At 46.4% G+C, this 13,487-nt stretch overlaps 1 long non-coding RNA gene across 1 annotated transcript; it reads left to right on the top strand.

Annotated features, from left to right (window-relative positions):
- Nucleotides 1-5,511: 5,511 nt before the first annotated feature.
- LOC147359720 (uncharacterized) lies at nt 5,512-13,487 on the top strand. Its single transcript, XR_015141160.1, has 4 exons — nt 5,512-5,903; nt 7,579-7,707; nt 8,288-8,351; nt 11,764-13,487. It is a non-coding gene; the product is annotated as an uncharacterized LOC147359720 (long non-coding RNA).

Here is a 13,487-nt window from a genome sequence, read left to right as displayed (position 1 = left end):
TTGATATCAAAATCTAACAAATATAGCATAAGAAAAGAAAATTTTAGGCTAAATCCTACATCAATGTAGATGCAAAAATTTGAATCTAAATATTAGCAAACAGATTCAGTAATGTGTAAAAGAAGACCACGATCAAGCTGTATTCATCCAGAGAACGCAAGGTTGGTTTTACATTGGAAAAGATATTAATGAATCCACCACACTAGTAAATTAAAGAAGAAAAAGCATATAATTCTTACAGACATGGGGAAAGTCTTTGATAAGAGTCAACATCCTTTTATGACTTTTAAAAAAACCAACCCTCCCACAAAAGCCTCTTAGTAATCTAGGTCTAGAAGAGTTTCTTTAACCTAATAAAAGGATATCTATAAAGAATATATATAGAGCAAACATTATTCTTAATGTTGAAATGTAGGCACTCTCTTTAAGATGGAGAACACAACAAGGGGTCTCATTATCCCCACTTTCATTCAACATTGTATAACCGGTCCATGCCAACAGGGAAACTTAGGTAGGAGAGCAAATAAAAGGCATAAGAGCTGGAAACAAAGAAACAAAACTGTCATTATTTGCACATTTTATCATCAGTTATACTTAAAAGTTCCGTCTAGTCAAGGCTATGGTTTTTCCAGTGGTCATGTATGGATGTGAGAGTTGGACTGTGAAGAAGGCTGAGCGCCGAAGAATTGATGCTTTTGAAGTGTGGTGTTGGAGAAGACTCTTCAGAGTCCCTTGGACTGCAAGGAGATCCAACCAGTCCATTCTGAAGATCAGCCCTGGGATTTCTTTGGAAGGAATGATGCTAAAGCTGAAACTCCAGTACTTTGGCCACCTCATGCGAAGAGTTGACTCATTGGAAAAGACCCTGATGCTGGGAGGGATTGGGTGCAGGAGGAGAACGGGACGACAGAGGATGAGATGGCTGGATGGCATTACCGACTCAATGGACATGGGTTTGTGTAAACTCTGGGAGTTGGTGATGGACAGGGAGGCCTGGCGTGCTGCGATTCATGAGGTCGCAAAGAGTCAGACACGACTGAGCGACTGAACTGAACTGATACTTAAATCCTAGAGAATCTTCAGGTTTATTAGAATTAATAAGTGCTCAGCAATGTTGGGGCTTCCCTGGTGGCTCAGAGGGTAAAGTGTCTGCCTGCAATGCAGGAGACCCGGGTTCGATCCCTGGGTTGGGAAGATCCCCTGGAGAAGGAAATGGCAACCCACTCCAGTATTCTTACCTGGAAAATCCCATGGACAGAGGAACCTGGTGGGTGTGTGTAGTCCATGGATCACCAAGAGTTGGACACAACTGAGCGACTTCACTTTCACTTTCTTTAGCAATGTTGTTGGATACAAAATCAGTATAGAAAATCCACAGCATTTTGTGCCACAACCAAAACCATCTAGAAAATAGTTGTAAACATTACCTTTTATAGAACTACAAAAAGTATAAAGAATTCATGGTAGGCAGAATAACGAGATTCCAAATATGTCCATGTCCTGATTCCTAGAACCTGTGAGAATGATGGGTTCATGGCAAAGAGTAATTATGGGTACAGAGAAAGTTGCTGATAGCTTGACTTTAGGGAGATTATTCTGGATTATCCATGTGGGTCCAGTGTATTCACAAGGTTCCTTAAAAGGGAAAGAGGGAAACAAAAGAAAACTCGAGAGATGGCAGTGTGAGAAGAATTTAGCCTGAAGTTGCCGGCTTTGAAGATGTAGGAAGGGGCCTTGAGCCTCAACCTCGAGAAGCTGGAAAAGGCTTCTCCACTAGCCTAGTGGAAACAGATTCTCCACTAGCGCTTTCGCTCACACGGACGAAGCCCTGGGCACATCTTGACTTTTGCCCAGAGAGACTCATTTTGGACTCTGACTTCAAGAACTCCAAGATAAGCAACTTGTGCTATTTAAGCCACCAAGTTTGCAGTAACTTGTTACAGAAACAAAAGGACAATAGAATCCAGGAATAAATCTTTTCTCTAATGTGCAAGACCATTATGGAGAATGTTATAAAAAATTTATGGGAAGACATTAAAGGAGATCTAAATAAATAGTTGGAAGACTCTCTCATAAAGATGTAAATTCTCACTAAATTGATCTATCAGTTCAACACAACACCAATAAAAATCTTAACAGTTTTTAGTGAAGCTTGGCAAACTGATTCTAAAATTCATATATAAAACGCAAAGGCCCAATAATAGCCAACATACTCTTAAAGAATAAGTCAAAATGTATCATAATGTTAAACAAGTACACAATGTGGAATAGAAAAACGGACCAAAGGAAAGTCCAGAAACAGAGGCATGCATATAGGGACATGTGACGTGTGAAATATTGCTGTCACATATCGGTGGAAGAGGGTGGACTTTTCCCTAAATGGTCTCAGAAAGTAAGCGAGTAGCCATAGGGAAAGAGATATTGGGCCCTAGTACACACCACACGAAAAAACCTACTGTAGGTTAAGACCTAAATGTAAAAGGCAAAGTGTAAAACATTTACAAGATATTAAAGATATCTTCTGATCCCAGGGTAGGGATAGATGTCCTAAATAAGACACAAGAAGCACAAGCCATAAAAAATGATAAATGTCACTGTATTAAAACTAAGAATTTCTTTTCATCAAAAGATACCTAAAGAAGATGGAAAGACAAGTCACAAACTAGGAGAAACTTGAGGAGAGTCTCCCACTGTTATACAGTTATTTAGCCTAGAAATAATGTAGGTCACTCATGCTCAGAATCCATGGAAAAGAACAAGTCAGCGACTGAAGATGTGTGGCCTGTGCCTTATAGTGAGGAGAGTATGAGCAGCAGAAGCTTCTTCCACCCCTAGTGAGGTTGAACTGGTCATCTGCCGTGACCCAGTGACTTAACTGCCAGGTACATACCACAGTGAATACACACATGGCGTGTGTAATGTGAGCTGGGCGCCAGAATAGTTGTTCATAGCAGGGGGAAAAAAAGGACATCAGCTCACATTCCATAGAAAGGATGGAATGTGCAGATCCATTTTAGCATATCTGTATAGCAGAATAATGTACAATGATGAATATGCAACAATGTGGATCCATTTCCAAAACATAACATTGATGGGAGAAAGCGGCCAACAGAAAAGCACATGCAATATGATTCCAATTACATGAAGTCCCCAAAGCAAAAAGTTGTTGTTGTTGTTTTTTTTTTAAAGCAATAAGGATAAGCAAATGAGTTACTTATACAAAATTTAGCATAGATTCCCTGTGGAGCAGAGAAAAAGGATGGGATTTGAGAGGGAAAATTGGACTCTGGGAATCAAATGATGTTCCATTTATTCACCTGGGTAGTGAGAACTTAGTTCTGTGCTTCTCTCTAAAAATTGAGATGTTCAATTCAGGCCCAGGTGATGAGAACTGTCAAAGACATGGCTTTTGGTTAAAAAAAAAAGAAAGAAAGAAAGCTCCTTTGGCGCAGATTCAGCAAACCAATAAAGAAATTCCTTTTTCCACCTTTAGAATTCGGTTTGCCATTTCAAACCTGCTGATTAATCACAGTGTGTTCCTGGCAGCTGCCCAGGCCAGCTCCTCTGAAAATAGGTGAAGTGGAAGCCCTAGGGCAGGAGCACCTTCAGCACCACGGACAGCAACCCACTGTTGGCCCTTCAGAGACCAGCTGCAAAGGGATTCAGAGAATTGCCTAAGGGCAGAGGCTTTCACAGTCTTGGCCCAAGCCACCAGCAGGCAGAGGATGAAACAGAACCCATGTCTCCTGATACCTGATCCACTCTATGTTCCATTGCTCCTGGCTTTGGCTAAATGGACTGGAACTCCTCCCTGAACCAGGAAGTCACTAGGAGACTTCCACGTGTAAGTCTTCCACATGGAAAGCTTGGGCTTTGCAGTGAGTGTCAGCAGGGTTGAGATCTGGACTCTGCCCCCACCCTCTGAGTGCTCTCGGAAGTCTCTGCCCCTCGCCAAGCCTCAGTGTCAATCATATCCACTCCCCACAGAGTTGCTGTGAGAATTCAATAATATTAGATCTTGTGCTCTGGTACACAATTAAAACCAAGAAAATTCCCTTTCCCTCAGTGTATTTCAAACAGGGGGAAAAAAATCCTTTGGAACATTTAAAAGAAGCTGAAACAATTAGAGTCTGTTTTAGAAATAAACCCCACAAAATTTCCGTATAAAATGTTGGCATTTGCTAACAGATATTAAGGTTCCTTTGGATGTCCTAGTTCTGGTCACTCTGGTTCATTTCAGCCCCCTGACCATTGCCTACTGTGTCTATACTCTGCTATGCCAAGAGATACTCAGAGAAGGGGGTGACGATATGCTCACAAAATGTCCCAGGGCTAAGGGTCCTCGACCACACAGTCCTTCCCCACAACGAACCTGAAGGGTGATATATTGTTCTTTTAATTAGTCACTGGATTCCATTTGCTAGGATTTTATTTAGAAATTTTCATCTATATTCGTAAGTGCCGTTGGTCTACAATTCCTCTTTTGTTGTCACTGTTCAGTCACTAAGTCATGTCTGACTCTGCGACCCCATGGACTGCAGCATGCCAGGCTTCCCTGTCCATCACCATCTCCCGGAGCTTGCTCAAACTCATGTCCATCACGTTGGTGACGCCATCCAACCATCTCCTCCTCTGTCATCCCCTTCTTCCCCTGCCTTCAATCTTTCCCAGCACCAGGGTCTTTTCTAATGAGTTGACTCTTCACCTTATTTTGTATTAAAAGATATTCTAGATGCACAGAATGAATAAGGGAATTTCTCTTCTATCCTTTTCCATGGCCCTAAATAGTTTAAACAGTGTTAAAATGATTAGTTCTTTAGAAATTAGATAAAATTCAGCGGTAAGCCTGTCTGATTCTGCAGTCTTTTCACTGACAGATCTCCAATCACCTTCTAATCTCTTCTATGGTAATTGGTCTATTAAAATTTTCCATTTTTTCTTGGACTGATTTTGGTAATTTACTTTTACTAGGAAATCATCCATTTCCCTGAGGTTTTCAATTTGTTATCACAGAGTTGCATATAATATTCTCTCATAATTATTTTTATCTCCCCTGTATCTGTAGTTATATTGGTATGTCTGCCTTCTCATTCCTAATCTTGTCTAATTTTACTCTCTCTCTCCATTCTCCATAATTGGACTCACGAGGGTTTTTTTCCTATTTTATTAGCCATTTCAAAGAACAAGCTTTTACATTTATATATTCTTCCCACTATTTAAAAATGTTTTCTATTCCATCAATTTCAGGTCTTAACCTTATGAATTCCCTTTTTATTGATTCTTTTGTTGTTTCTTTTCCTAATTGCTTGAAACAAGCACTAAAAATGATGCCATGTTTAGTCTTTGCCCCTCTAATGGAAGTATGTCAGGCTGTGTGTTTCTAAGCTGTGTTAACTTTAGCATGTATGTATATATACATACATACGTACATATTTGATGTGGACTGTTTTAAAAGTCTTTATTGAATTTGTTCCAATATTGCTTCTGTTTTTTGTTTGTTTTGGTGGCAAGGCATGTGGGATCTTAGCTGCCCGACCAGCGATCGAACCCACATGCCCTCCATTGGAACGTGAAACCTTCACCCCTAATAAGGGAGCCAAACACACTTTGTTTGCAAATGTAAAACAGTCCTGCATAACTCTCGGATTGAAGAGGAAAATCAAAAGAGAAATTACATACTACCTGGGAAAAGAAACAAGGAAAAAAATGTCAGAACATGTACTAGGGACTTCCCTGGCGGTCCAGGGGTTAAGATTCCACCTTGCAATGCACGGCTTCCCTGGTGGCTCAGACGGTGAAGAATCCGCCTGCAACGTGGGAGACCCAGGTTCGGTCCCTGGGTCGGAAGTTCTCCTGGAGAAGGGCATGGCAAGCCACTCCTGTATTCTTGCCTGGAGACTCTGGTAAGTCACTCCAGTGTTCTTGCTTGGAGAATCCCATGGACAGAGGAATCTGGTAGGCTATACAGTCCATGGGGTCACAGAGTCAGACACGATTGACTAACACTTTCCCTCTATTGAATATGGCTGGAGCATGAGGCCTGTGAAAACTTCACTCTTATGTTCTTTAATCTGATAATATTTTCTTGTGAGCCTATTATATCCTGATTTTCTTCAGTGACCTTTGGGCACATAAACAGGGATTCACTATTTGATTTAAAATGTATATATATATATATACATATATATAAATGTATAAAACTGTATGTTATATATCCATTCACAGTTATGATTTGCATTATTCAATTCTGTTATTACTTTGTTGTTTTTTAATTTTAAATATACATAAAAGCAGAGAGATAACACATAAAAGCATCCATCACCAAGATTCAATAGCTGTACATTTTGCTATGTTTGTTTTTACTGCGGTATTTAGAATTAAATTATAGGCTTCATTTCACCCCTAGACACTAGTTTGCCTCTTCCCTACTTAACCATGAAACTGTTGCTGTACCTGAGAAAATAACGATGATGTTCTATAATATAGAACTCCATCCATAGTCAAATTTCCCTAATTGTTCCTGAAATGACTTTTAAAAACCTGATTTGTTCAAACTAAGATCGAGTCGATGGCCATGCAATATATTTGATTGCCTCGTAACTTCCAATTGCTTCCTAATTTCTAACACTCTTGTCCATTTCTCACAAAAAGGTGCAGTTTTTTCTCACTATGATTTTACCTGTCTCAGGTTCTCCTTCCTTTACTAGTAGGTTTCACTTGGATAAGTAGTTGTTTGTTGTTGTTTTTAAATACAGGCTTATGACCGCATAGCACTTCACTGTATAACATTCTAACGTATCATATACAATTATTTTAAACCATGTTGAAATTAATATCTGCCAGTCCTACTTGATACTTTGTTTTCATCTGCTTTATCCTTGTAGATGTTTTCCCAGAAATGGATCTTATCTTTTAATATTTATTTGGCTGTGTCGAGTCTCCCTTGCATCATGCGGGATCTTTCATTGTGGCACGTGTACTCAGTTGCTGTGTGGGATGTGGGATCCTAGTTCACGACCCGGGATCCAGCCTGCACGTTGCAAGCCAGATTCTAAACCACTGGACCACCAGGGAGGTCCCTCTCAGCAATTTATTTTAAATATATAAAATATTACTTTGTTTCAAGTGTGTTTCTAATAAACAGCTGACAACTGGCCTGCCTTCCTGTTGTGTGTTGAACCCAGTGTGACAGGGTCTATCCTTCCACGGGAGAACTCGATGCTTTCCACTGAAGGTCCGAACACTTACATATATAATGTAGCTCCTGTGAGATGCTGTTGTTGATTATTTTGTATCATTGTTTCTTCCTCACTTTTGATGACTTGATCAAGTTGCTGTTCCTTCCATCTTCCCCTTTCTTAATCTGGAAGTCCCCAAGTAGGCCCTTCTCTCACGTGTCTCCCCCAAATTCATATGTTGAAGCAGTCACTCTCAGAGTAGCTGTTTTGGGGATGGAGCTTCTTGGGGGTAATTAAGGTTAAATGATGTCATAAGGATGGGTCCCAGATCCAGGAGGATTAGTGCCCTTCTAGGAAGAGACACCAGAACTCTCTCTCTCTCTCCTGCCCCTCCTTCCAGCACTGCCCAAAGAAGAGGTCATGTGAGTACCCAGCAAGATGGCAGCCGTCGCAAACTGAGAGGCAAGACTTCAGAACAAAACCTGTCTTGCAGGCCCCTTGATCCTGGACTTCCAGCCTCCAGAAACAAGTATGTGTTGTGCAAGCCTGTGGCAAGACTGGTATTTTGTTATGCTCACCCAAGCGGATAGACCCTAAGATTCCTTCCATTGCGTTGATGGTTCCGTTTCCCACATCTCTCTGCTTTGAAAATAAGACACCAACTATTCTACACAATAAGATGTTCTATTTTTCTGCTAATTATTCCCCCTCAGTCTAAGAAGATGACCCTTCCAGACATCTTTTATTTTCTTCCTTTCCCCTTCCCCTCCAAGATGAGATCCTTGCAAAGTTTATCATTTGCGCCCCCCCCTCCCCCGGCCATAACTCATAGCTACTGCTGAGCTATGACTTTTGTAAATAGACTATCATTAGAATTTTTCCTCCCAGTACAGACCTTCAATTTCAGGAACCCTTACTTAGCACTTAGATGGCACAGTCTGAGACAGGTCTATCCTGATTCATTTTTGTTTAATTTACCCGCATATCAAGGTCTGCTGCTCACTATGTCTTTCCCTTTTCATTTTTCTTCATTCTCTGGGCTCTGTCCTGTCTCTTTTATTTCCAGATTTGAGTCTTCTCTTGAGTCTTTTTTTTTTTTTTTTTTTCAGAAGGGGCAGGGAATAGACGAGAATTTGGAAAGTGTCATCGCAGAATCTTCCTTCGGCTTCACAGGTGAGCGGGAACTTACCTGGGAACAGGATGCTCAGGGGAAGGTCTATGCTGGGCATGATAGTGGACAGAAGTCCACTGGCGTGGCCTCCAGATGTGATAGAGGAGGTTTCTGGGCAGAAGCCTTTGGGACCGTGGTGAGATCTGCCAGGTTCCCTCTCCCTGTCAGGGATCATGGGAGCCTAGGGCAGGCGAGTGTCTGCCAGCCTGGGTCTCAGTGGACCAGTGCGAAGAGCTACTGTCAACTCAACATGAGCAGGATGAGCCTTTGTGATCTGAATGACTGATTTTGTTTTTCATTTAAAAATTGTTCTGGTACTGATGTGTCTTAGTCAGCTCAGGCTGCTGTAAGGAAATACCGCAGACAGTGAGGGTGACACCAGACACTTAGCCCTCACAGCTCTGGAGGCTGGGGAGCCCAGGCTCAGTGCCTGGCAGGGGCCCTCTTCCTGGTTTGCAGATGGCCCGTTCTCATCCTGTCCTCACGTGGCTGAGGCGGCCATAGGGGAGGTGGTTTCTGGTCTCCTCCTCTTTCTGTAAGAACTCTAATCCCGTTGGGGGCCCCACTCCTGGGACCTCATCTAAACCTGTTACCCCCCACAAATGCCCCACAACCAAGTGCCATCACGCTGAGGGTTAGGGTTTCAGCAAATGAATCTGGTGGGAGGGTCACAAGCACTCAGTCCATAACTTGCTGGATAACCCACCCTATCTGACTCATTCAGAAGCCATTTGGATATGGGATGCTCTCACTCTCCAGGTATAATTCTCTCCCTCCTGTCGGGCTCTGGCCCCTCCCCCCACCTCTCCCACCCAGGTGGTATGATTTTTCTTTATCAGCAAAATACCCCCATGTTTGTCTGGGTCCCCCAGGAAGCAGATGTTGCAATGCAACTAATTACACAAGAAATTTACTAGGGAGGACGCTTAAGTGAGGGGTTTCTCAAGTGGCTCAGTGGTAAAGAATCCGCCTGCCAATGCAGGAGACACAGGAGATGAGGGTTTGATCCCTGGGTCGGGAAGATCCTCTGGAGGAGGAAATGGCAACTCACTCCAGTATTCTTGCCTGGAGAATCCCACGGGCAGAGGAGCCTGGCGGGCACAGTCCAGGGGATGCAGAGTCGACATGACTGAATACGCACAGTGCTCAGTCACTTTGAGAGGAAACGGGGAGGGAGCTGGGAGAGCCATCATACCGTGGTCCCACTTAAGTGAAAGAGAGAGGGAAGGAAGGATGGCAGGTGGAAACCGAATACTCAGTCAAATCCTGCTGCCAAAGATGCGTGCTCAGAAAAGGCAGATGGACAGGAGATGAAGCGAGGCCTGGCCCCAGAGGCTGGCCTGACCCTTCTCCCGATGCTCTCCACAACGGCTGAGACGCCTGCCGTGCAGGCCAGACCACGGGTCAGTATGGCCAAGCACGGCTGCACAGGGGAGGGCGCAGGGTGGGTGCGCTGAGCTGTAGACAGCACTGTGGATGCGGGATCAGAGGTGAGCACGTACACGGCGCCTTGGGCTGTGACGTGTAAGCTTCCTGACCGCACCTCTGTGCCTCCAGGGCCTGGACCAGGAACCGGCCGAGTAGATGCTTAACAGACACTTGTGTCAAGAAAGAATGAACACCGGTAGCTCTATTCTGGCCTCAGATTCTAAAATGAAGTCTGGGAGAGAGACAGAGACACTGGGGTGGGAACACCAAAGAGGAGTTCATCTGGACCGAAGTCAGGGACACTTACCCCAATAGTATCAGCCCTGCCCAGCATCTCCCCGCTTCTTTCTGATCTGCCCCCACCCCCACCCCTTTGATTCCTGTATCTCCCCTTCTTCTCTCTGATGCCCCCAGGCTCTCTAGCCTTCTCTCTGGTCCTCCACTCCCCAGCCCTTCCTTTCTGATGTCATGATCCTCCTGTTCCAGCCCCTGCTCTGCTGGGTTCAAAATCGTAGGACAGTCATGCAGGAGTCAACAGTGCCCCTGCACTTAGAGAAGAAACAGTAGCCCATGAGAGTGAAAAAAAGTGAAAGTGTTAGTCATTTGGTTGTCTGCCTCTTTGAGATCCTATGGACTGTAGCTTGCCAGGCTCCTCTGTTCATGGGATTCTCCAGGCAAGAATCCTGGAGTGGGTTGCCAGTCCCTTCTCCAGGGCATCTTCCTGACCCAGTGATAGAACCCGGGTCTCCTACATTGCAGGCAGATTCTTTACCATCTGAGCTTCCAGGGAAGTCCAGCTTATGAGAGAGTGAAGTTCAAAGCTGGAGACAGAGACAAACACGACCAGCTCGGCTTCCTTCACTGCTTGCCTGTGCCACTGACTCTGCTAAGGGCAAAACATACCATGTCCCCATTTCACAGATGAGGAAACTGAGACTCAGGTGAAGTAACAGGCCCAAGGTCAACCTAGGACCATCCGACTCTGTAGCCAAGCAGCTTGCACTACCCCTACCCCAAGCTCAGAGACTGCTGGTGTGGTGCCTGGCTCACCTTATGGCTTTTGATCCTCGCCCCCACCTCCAGGCTGGAGAGCTCCCCAGGCACACTGAGGGGCTGATACTGCAGGAAGGGGCTGCCCCACACCATCCAATGAGGGGGTGTGCCTAAGCTCCCTCCCTACGCAGTGCACACATAGACTTCCGTGAGTGCACCGGTGAAATCCATCTTCCTCCCATAGCCTCAGAGAACCTTCATGATCTGGTCCGGCCTCCCGTCCCCCTGGAGGCTCAGAGCCCTGCCCTCTGAACTTACCTTGTGCCAACTTCCCCCAGGCTTACATCCCAGTCACATCTGCCTTCTGGCTCTTCCCTGAAGAAGCCAAGACCCCTCCCCTGGCCCCAGGGCCTTTGCACAGGCTGCTCCCTGTGCTTAGATGCCCTTTCCTGGATCTGAACATGTCGTTCACGCCTCTGTTTCAGTGCCATCCCTGAATTGTTCTTCAGTTGCCGAGTCGTGTCTGACTCTTTGTGACCCCATGGACTGCAGCATGCCAGGCCTTCCTGTCCCTCATATTCCCTAGGAGTTTGCCCAAATTCATGTCCATTGAGTCGGTGATGCCATCCAACCATCTCATCCTATGTCACCCTCTTCTGCCCTCAATCTTTCCCAGCATCAGGGTCTTTTCCAATGAGTCAGCTATTTGCATCAGGTGGCCAAAGTATTGGAGCTTCAGCTTCAGCATCAGTCCTTGCAATGAACATTCAGGTTTGATCTCCTTTAGGATGGACTGGTTTGATCTCCTTGTGGTCCAAGGGACTCTCAAGAGTCTCCTCCAGCACCGCAGTTCAAAAGCATCAGTTCTTTGGTGCTCCATCTCTGACTACCACCCCCACTAACGTCCCTCCGTCCAGCCCACATTTCACCGTCCCAGTCACCCACTCCTGGCTTTACCCTGATGGTTAACTGGTTCACTGTTTATTCTCCCAGCAGGACAACTGTTCCTTGACAGCAGGGACCTTGCTACTGGCTCCCTAACACCCCTGGAGGCAACAGCTGGATTGTCAAACTGTGTAGACCCCCTGGAGACCCTCCAGGGGATGGGAGCCAGACCTGACCTTGGGGGCCTGATAGGTGCATGGTGTCCCAGCCCTGGTGACGATGACGACTCTGTGATCTCCCATAAGTGCCTGGACTTCTCTGGGCTGCCACCTCCTGACTTGTCAAATCCCTTCCGGCACCGTGGGAAGAGAATCAAGCCCTGAACAGTGCTCTACAACACGTGTATCCTCAAAGCGTTCGCTGTGCCTGCTCCACGCTCAGAACCAGGGAGGACCATCAGCCTGTCCCGCAGCCTGGGGACTGGCAGGCAAAGTCCCCTCTGCCAGGAAGCCCTCTGAGGGCCAGAGTTGAGGCTAGTCTGGGTGCCCACACCCCCACGTGACCCACAGGTCTCCAACTCCAGACCTGCCATCTCCTGTTCACTTTGCATCACAAACTCCCAATCCTCTCCTGGCATGGAGGCCCCCAGGCTGGCAAGTGCTGTCAGGACAGAGAGCAGCTCAGGGGCAGAGAAAGCCCCTCTGAAGCGCCAGACCCTGCAGAGCCCCCCGGGTGGTAATTAAACTCTGTGGATGTTTCCTGAGCCCTACTCTGCTGGGACTCAGGTCAGACAAGCCCTTGCCTGGGATTCTTCGCGGCCTGGAGCAAAGCAGAGGATGGAGTAACCGTGCTGAGGTCAGGACTGTTACAGGGGCACACGGGCCGTGCCCTAGACCTGGCCTGAGCCAGGAGGGCTCCCTGGAGGAGGCACCCTGCCCTCTCTCCCCTCCCTTGAAGGGTGACGAGCCCTGTAATGATATACAGGATACACCTGCAAGTCCCCAAATAGCAGCGGTGCGTACAGGGACGCCGCATTCTTGCTGCGAAATTGCTGCCACCTTGGCTGCGTTTGCAAAAATACCTTCTGCCACACAAAGGTGAAAATGGCAGAGGCGAGAACCAGGCTTCGGAAAAGGAAAAATATTTAAACACCTTCCTCAGGGACCTGTAAGCTCTCGGCACGGGGACAGTGATGGCGCCGTGTGACTGGGCTAAAGTTAGCTCCCACCGGGGTAGCTGGCTGTGAGCAGCGTCTCCACCGCAAGCGTGTGGTGGCTGGCACAGCTCCTCGGCCGGCGGGCAGGGCGGTGCAGAGAGGAGGGCAGTGGACTCACACTGCGTGCCCCCCGCCCCCCACGGGCACCGCACAAGCCTGCCTGCACTGCATCTGGACGGATGGGGGCACCTCTGCCCTTGCCAACCAACCCGGGGGTGCACAGAGGGGGTCACTCACTGGCCTGGGGTCACTCACTGGCCCGCGGTCACAGCAGGTGGAGACGACAAACCTGGAATTGGGATCCCAGCCACCGAACTCAGAAGGCTGTTCCACATCGAGTACCATTAGGGTCCACCTGGGAGAATTGCAAATGAGGGAGAGAGCTGGTCACACTGCGTGTGCACCTTGCAGACAGGCTGCTTCCGTGGAGATGGTCCCCAGCTGGACTTCCACACCCCGGCTCTGTCCCTTCCCCATGCTGGACAATTTTTGGGTGTTCCTGTCCAACGACAGCAATTACCGCATCAAATGATCCTGTCTCACACCCAAGTTCAGGCTTTCTCAACGTCCTTGGTTAGAGCATTCTCCATAAACTATTGTTTCTGTTTATTCTTAA

This window comes from Bos grunniens, chromosome 14 (assembly GCF_055505025.1).
Source record: "Bos grunniens cultivar Pamir isolate PY7600 chromosome 14, Bosgru_T2T1.0, whole genome shotgun sequence".
NCBI lineage: Eukaryota > Metazoa > Chordata > Mammalia > Artiodactyla > Bovidae > Bos > Bos grunniens.
The sequence above is the reverse complement of the archived record's forward strand: the minus strand, read 5'-3'. Positions and strand labels throughout refer to the sequence as shown.